This window comes from Macaca thibetana, chromosome 4 (assembly GCF_024542745.1).
Source record: "Macaca thibetana thibetana isolate TM-01 chromosome 4, ASM2454274v1, whole genome shotgun sequence".
Classification (NCBI taxonomy): Eukaryota; Metazoa; Chordata; class Mammalia; order Primates; family Cercopithecidae; genus Macaca; species Macaca thibetana.
In genome coordinates, this window is record NC_065581.1 from 93,826,546 (window position 1) to 93,833,011 (window position 6,466).

The following is a 6,466-nucleotide window of genomic DNA, read 5'->3' on the forward strand; positions in this document are numbered from 1 at the left end:
TTAACTTCCTGAGGTCTTTACACACTGGCATCATTCTTATAAAGTCCATTTCTTAAGGTTTACAAATTCTTGGGTCATTTCCCAAATTCTCTCATCTACCGTTGGTGTGCACTTGTGTTGTAATAGATTTTATTATTATTTCTGTGTGGTAAGGCCAACACATCAGGAGATGACTGCCATTGAAAAGATAGTTTGTGCTACTAACAGTTCCCAAGAAAGAGTACATGTCACGCCATAGGAGGCTATACTGGGATCTGTCACAGGGCAGAGAGAGAAGGGGAACTGTGGGCTGAAGCTTCTATTGTGCATTGCTCACGGGTGAGGCAGGGTATGCAGACTTGGGATTGGCTAGTGTGACTAATCCAGCGAGCTCTAGAGCCTAAGGGCTGTTCCTAATTGTCTGAATGGGGGAATTAGGGCAGGTGGGGTTTATGGCTGACTTAGGGAATAAAAGCTTGATAGGGAAGGTGTTTGTGGGTATGGACTTAATCAGCTGTTCAAGAAGGGCAACTGGCCAGCCTCTAACCAGGTCCCCCAAACTAGGTCAAGACAGCATTTGAATAGCTATATTATAACCTGTCCCACAGTGACAGTGTTTTCATGGTTCATTTACTAGCCCTCACCATATCCCATGTCCCAGATTTTAATTTTTGTCATCTGCATGATTGCTGAGTATACCCTTGTGCATAATGGTTTCCTTTCCAGAAGAGGAAGGAACTGCTGTTTTTACTCTAGTGTTACTCCTAACCATTCTAACTCCATAGTACTATGTCAGCTACTTTGGGAATTATATTGAAAGCACCCAGATAAGCACCCAGGCTACAGAAAGGGTCAAATTTCCATGAGGCTCTGCTTCTGAGAATCAGGGCTTCATGACCAGAGCCATGGGCCTTCAGATCTCCTGAGATCCCATGGTCAAGCTAGCATTCCTGAGAAAGGAGGTATCTGACTTTCAGTTAATAAAGACCTGAGTAGGAACTTCACCAGCCTGAGTCCCTACTCACTACCTAAATCTTTTCTGCCTTTCTGACGGTCACCATGTCTGAAAATTTTTCCAGGAATAACCTAGCACAAAGAAACTACCATTGTTTGTATTATCTAGATCTCAAAAGTCTTCTATTGCCCTGGCCTCCAGAAGCTGCATGCCTGCCTGGCCTGCCTAGATTTCTGCCCTACAGTCAGACCTTCTCTGAAGATATAAGAGCCAATAATGCTTAATAGGGATCTTGAATTCATTTCCTGTGTCTCTTGCTTGCAAATGAGAAACATTTTACTTTAGGCCACAATGTGGTTATGCATGTTTTACCTGTGTCAGAAATTGTGGGGTGGCACTGCTGCAAATTACCAGCGCTGAGTTGGGTTTAGTAATGCTGAACCTGGTATATACTGAGATGAAGAAGTGATGAATAATGTAGACAAATCACAAGCTTAGAGCCAGCCAACCATGGAGGAGTTGAGGACAAGCTGAGCAGGGCCAGAGGCAACAGGATGAGTCATGAGGCCCAAGCTAGGTTGATTGGGACCATTGGATTCTAAAGGAAAATCCTTCATGAATGAGGAAGAATAAAGTGAAGGAAACAAAAAAGTACAGGTAAGAGGTTGGATTGGCAGTATTACGATGTAAAAAACACCTGAGTTTCAGTGTCTGTACAGACACAGGTTTAAATTTTTGTTCTGAAACCAGCCCAACTGTCCCATAGAACTGATGTTTATGATTTCTTTTGAAAAAACCTAGAAATTGACCCTTGCAGTTTTAAAACTTGAGAAACTTGCATTGTCTTATCTGAGTTCCTTTCTCAGGAAACCAACCATCAGGCCTCCCAGACAGTGTCAAGAAACTGAAATTTTCCAATCTATCACTGCATCTGGACGAGACGTCAGACCCAACACCTGTCATGATCGCCTAGCCAACCACTTGCTGCCTGGTAACCAACTCCTCTTCCTTACCCCCTTCTCCAATTCCTGTTTTCCCATGTGGAGTTCCATTTCTTCCCTGCTATATAAACCCCTAATTTTAGTCACTTGCAGAGACAGATTTGAGATTGATCTCCCATTCTTGGCTGCAACACTAGAAGCCTCCTTCCCTAGTGATACTTGTCTCAGTGACGGGCTTTCAGCAGGACTTAGAAGGAACCCCTGGTGTTTTGGTAACAGTACCCCCACTTTATGAGTCCTGTAGCCTCTTAAAATTCAATTAACCACTTGAAGCTTTAAAGATTTATAAAATAGAATAATATCTACCTCCCAGAGTCATTATAAGGACTGGCGATTATACATTTAAAGATAAAGTATTTGCATCACCTAGCAGGAGTCAAATAAATGACTTCCATTAATGTAATTATTTGGTTGTGGACTTTCTATGGGCTTAAACAGCAATAAAAGTCTTAACCAGGAACTGACAACCAAAATTATTATTTGTAACACTGACCTTGCTTCAACCAACATTGAACCTTTATTTAGCATTTACGTATTTTAGAACTTCTTCATTAAGCAAAGTAAACACCTTTTATATGTAAAAGTCTGAGCTAGCTGCCAAAAACACAGCTCTACCCACCCCCACCCCAAGCACATACCATAATGCTTCCTGGTTTTTGTTTTGTTTTGTTTTGTTTTGTTTTGGAGACAGTCTCACTCTCTCGCCCAGGCTGGAGTGCAGTGGCCAATCTTGGCTCACTGCAACCTCTGTCTCCCAGGTTCGAGCAATTTTCCTGCCTCAGCCTCCCAAGTAGCTGGGGCTATAGGCACATGCCACCACACCAAGCTAATTTTTTGTATTTTAGTAGAGATGGAGTTTCACTGTGCTGCCCAGGCTGGTCTGGAACTCCCGAGCTCAGGCAATCCGCCCACCTCGGCCTCCCAAAATGCTAGGATTACAGGCATGAGCCACCGCACCCAGCCAGTGTTTCCTGTTTTTACAGACTATCCATCTTTGTTTTAAATGGTCAGTGTTTTAAAGATTTGTTACTAAATTTAAGTTTTCCTCACTTCTATACAATAGTAGACTGATTTGGCTGCCTTTTTGTTCTTCTAAATTTTCTTTTTTTATTAAGCCAACTGTTTGTTCTGGCACCATGTTAAAGTATGTACCTTTTAGTCTATTTATACGTGTCACATCTTGGATTGACTTTTTATTCCCAGTTTCTTCCTGGCAAAGACAATGAACACAGTGAGCATACTTAATAAATGTTACATAATAATAACTATTAAATGTTCCTTAAAAAATCTCAAGCAGATTTTTTATCTTTAGCTTCTACTTTGGGATAATTATATCCTTCCACAAAGCTATTTATAGCTCCCATCAGGAAGAACAACTTAAAAAAATGTGTTCACGGTCCTGCCAAAACTGTGGTGAAAGTGATTTAAACTCTGAAGATCTGTTGCAAGTGTTCAAAATGGCATTCGACATATGTATATCTAATTCCAACAACAGAAAACTTTTCCCAGTCCAAATTTCCATGACGGAGGTGGTCATGGAATATGACTTGTCCATATCCCCATCATCATTCATTCTGATTACCCAAAACAGTCACAGAAACACACCTTACATGCTGGTGTTATCAGTCCATCTGTATGTGCACTCTTCATCTGCATCATAAGTCATGTTCTCCCTCTACCCCGTGAAGAGCCTGAGCCTGAGCATATTTAGTCGACACCACAAGATGCAGTCATAGGGCCACCTTATAAATAAGTGAAATGGAGGACCTCCTGCATGACATGAATTGGAAATCATAGGGTCTATATATATATATATATATATATATGGTTCAGAATTCAGGGCTGCCGGATTTAGCAAGTACAAATTAGCAATCTTATTCACTCTACACATTAATCCCCAAACTTGCCTAGATGGTATAAGAAAACCCCCAGATTACTTTCTCTTAAGTCCAGGAAGCAGGTTAGAACAGTAGGTGAGTCACCAGAGACTGAAAACATGGGCGTTGATCTCAGTTCTTGCTAGCTAGAACTTATTTGGCTTGGAAAAGTCCATTCTAGTTTTTATTAGCAAGATTCTATTATCAAGTTCCACTTCCAGACTTTGAGAGGGTACCGCTCTCTGTCAGCCACCATGGTAGATGCTAGGGAAACCACGAACAAGCCTAGCGCCTGGCCCTCAGGGAGCTTAGCATCCAGTAGGAGAGAAAGTGTAATTAAAGGAGAAAGGTGGGGCTAGAAATAAAGATCTATGTCTATATAAGAAGTCTTGGGTTAGAGAGGTGGGAAGAGGTGGCTGGCATCACATCTGTTAGATTACATTTTTTTTTGAGACGGAGTCTCGCTCTGTCGCCCAGGCTGGAGTGCAGTGGCGCGATCTCGGCTCACTGCAAGCTCCGCCTCCCGGGTTCCCGCCATTCTCCTGCCTCAGCCTCCCGAGTAGCTGGGACTACAGGCGCCCACAACCGCGCCCGGCTAATTTTTTGTATTTTTAGTAGAGACGGGGTTTCACCGTGGTCTCGATCTCCTGACCTTGTGATCCGCCCGCCTCGGCCTCCCAAAGTGCTGGGATTACAGGCGTGAGCCACCGCGCCCGGCTACATTTTTTATATTTCCCTTCAGTATGCCTCTTGTTTCACTGTAGATTTGTTTTCATGAGAAGGCTTTTGCCCTCAGGAGAAATCAAATAGAACCCACTGCTTGGCAATAGCAGCCTTCACACAGATTCACATATAGTGATGTCTTGCATTCTAGGTTAATCATCGCTTTTGAGATTACCTTTGGGGAAACTGTGTAAGAAAAATCTTTTCTTCTCTCTCCTGTCAGAGAGAAATGTCTTCTGTGCCATTTGCAGTTACCTTGCTAATGAGTCCACAGAGAGGTGGTAAGTACAGAAAGGTATCTCTGGCTGACAGCTTCCCAAGGAGTCCCAACATCCATGAACAAAGAGTTCTTCCAGTTTAAGTCCAGCAAAAGTGATAGCAATACTTACCAGAGCAGGTGGGCTATGAAAGGTCAGCTTAGGTCCCCTCAGAAGTTTAAGTCCAGGCAGCGTAGATGAACTCCTTAAAAATTGTTATCTTATTTAAGATACTACAAAAGTTCCATTATTATTGCTTCTACTAATAAAAACATATCTATCTGATAAAGATATTTTCCAGAATCATTTGTCTGGCCTCTTCTCACTTGATAACAGGTTTTTCCAAAGCTTGCAACCTCACTATTCAGCCCTTTCCTTTCTGACAGTAAAATCTCACTGACTCAAATGAAGCGGGAAAGAGCTCTAAAGTTGAGAGTTGGGGAGTCTGGTTTGAATCCCAACTCTGTTTCCTAACTGCTGCAAAAATTTGGTCCAGTCATTTAATTGCCCCAGAACTAGTTCCTTGTCTGCTTATTAGGGCATAATGTATTCAAAAACCTCTAATGGAGGTTCTGTCACAGAACAGATGATAAATTACATAATTTAAAAATATTCTGTCTCATTATTTTCAAATATATCTAACAAATTACAGTACCACAGTTTTTTGGGACAGTTTTTTATACAAAGTACTCAATCGATTAAGCAATTCTAATTCTTGTAACAATCATGAATTTAAGGGTATCTTAAAACACTGCCATTTTACAACATATTGAAAGTTTGGTGACACAGTAAGAATTTCAAAACTGGTGTGGGGACCCAAAGGGCCCAACTTTGTGCTCAGTACTATCTGATTTATCTTTGACAGTTAAATATGCTCCAGTAACAATTTATATTATTAATTGGTTTAATCAACCTTAGATAAACTATATACAAACCAGTGCCTGTGCCTGCTTATCCTACATTCCAAACTGATGGGTGTTACTGTATTTATATATATATATATAACAGATAGGTTTTTTGTTTGTTTGTTTTGGATAGAGTCTTGCTCAGTCGCCCAAGCTGGAGTGCAGTGGTGAGATCTCAGCTCACTGCAACCTCTGCCTCCCGGGTTCAAGCGATTCTCATGTTTCAGCCTCCCAAGTAGTTGGGATTACAGGCATGTGCCACCATGCCCAGCTAATTTTTGTATTTTAGTAGAGACAGGATTTCGCCATGTTGGCCAGGCTGGTCTCGAACTCCTGGGCTCAAGCAATCTGCCAGCCTCAGCCTCCCAATTGCAGGGATTACAGGTGTTAGCCACCACACCCAGCCAAAGATAGACGTTTAATGACACGCAGAGAAGTCCCACTGAGTCAGTTTATATATGAAGATGCCAATATCATTCTGATCCCCAAACACTGATCTCTTCTGAACACTGGTTTTCTCTTCATTGTTTTAAAAAAACAAAACAAAACAAGACAAACAAAAAAACAATGTCTACTAATAATATTAATTGAGTGCATACCACGGCCCAGCTCTGACTCAACACTGGGGATGCAGCAGTAAGCAAAACACTGCCTCACTGACTCAAGGGGCTCAGTCTGGTGAAGGAAATCACCACTTCTTAGGGTGAGCTCTTTCAGAGGAGTTTTCCTCTGTGGAACTGCTGGAGTCCTTGGCAGTTCTTTATTCTTT